General features: G+C 45.8%; 1 pseudogene; it reads right to left on the reverse strand.

Moving 5' to 3' along the window:
• Window positions 1-483: 483 nt before the first annotated feature.
• On the reverse strand, window positions 484-622 carry LOC112308831 (thymosin beta-4-like; annotated as a pseudogene).
• Window positions 623-1,310: the final 688 nt, after the last annotated feature.

Consider the following 1,310-nt stretch of genomic DNA (forward strand, 5'->3'; position numbering starts at 1 on the left):
CTCTAATGAGACCATGAGGCAGGCAGGACCCTTTGTACAGATTTCATCTGAGAATTGCCACTTCTTCTTGAACCAGTTAAACAAAGCAGGTTTGAAAACTTTTTATTTGCATATTAAAAAATTGAGCACTCCATTTGTTAAAATAATTTGAACAAAAAAATGGCACTCTGATTAAACTGCATTTTACAGCCTGCAGGGTGCCTTGGACCAGCTTGGTTTTTACTCTGGACTTCACTGTCCTCCCACCGAACTTCTTCCTTCACCAACATGCAAGTTCTTTTCCTTCCCTGCCAGCCAGCCAGGCAGTTGGGAGAGGAAGGTGCGGCCTTCGTTGTCAGTAGTTCTCTGGTGTGAAAAGGGGCAGGACAGTTATTTAAACTGACCCTACCTCTTTGCATCTTACAAAGTTAAACAGCTAAAAGAAGTAAAATAAGAAGGCAATGCTTGTGGAGTGTACAGTGCATATTGGAGGTGCGGGCCTCATTATGATTTGCCTGCCTGCTTCTCCTGTTCAATCGTTTCTTTGGGAGGCAGTGGATTCTTCTCTTGAGTTTCTGTCTTCTTCAATTTTGACTTACTGAATTTCTCGGCCTCAGTCTCTGATATCAGGTTTATCAGACATGGTTGCTGAGGAAGTGGAGCGAGGTGTGGGATGAGAGGAGTCCAATCTGTTCAGTGACCGCTGCCAAGTCTATTTTACTTTTTTTAAAAGATTTCATTTATTTACTTTTAAAGAGAGGGGAAGGGAGGAAGAGAGGGAGAGAAACATTGATGTGCAAGAGGTTGTCTCTCCCACACCCCCAATTGGGGACCTGGCCCACAACCCAGACATGTGCCCTGACTGGGAATCAAACCAGCCACCTTTTAGTTTGCAGGTGAGCACTCAATCCCCTGAGCCACAGCAGCCAGGGCTAATTTTTATTTTTCAATCACAGTTTACATTCAATACTATTTTGTACCCACCCACATGACAAGCAGCTAGGGTGCTTGTTAAAAATGCAGATTCTCAGACTCTTCCTCAGACCGAATCCGACTCTCTGGGTGCAGCTCTGGAGCCTGCAACAAGTTCCCCAGGTGATCTGTGTGCACACTGAGGTTTCAGAGCTGCTGCTCTAAGCACTGCCATATGGGAGGTAATGCCAAGGTCATCTCCAGGGACATTCAGACACTCTCCCTACAGCTCCTCCAAAAGGAGCAAGTCAAATCCTACCTTCTCATGACCCTTCCTCTACTTCCACTGTTCCCCAGGACAGCGGGGATAAGAGGACCACTGAAATTGTAGCATCTGTGTGTACAAGATGTGCAGCCCA

The sequence above is a fragment of the Desmodus rotundus genome, chromosome 9 (assembly GCF_022682495.2).
Source record: "Desmodus rotundus isolate HL8 chromosome 9, HLdesRot8A.1, whole genome shotgun sequence".
In the NCBI taxonomy this organism is placed as follows: domain Eukaryota; kingdom Metazoa; phylum Chordata; class Mammalia; order Chiroptera; family Phyllostomidae; genus Desmodus; species Desmodus rotundus.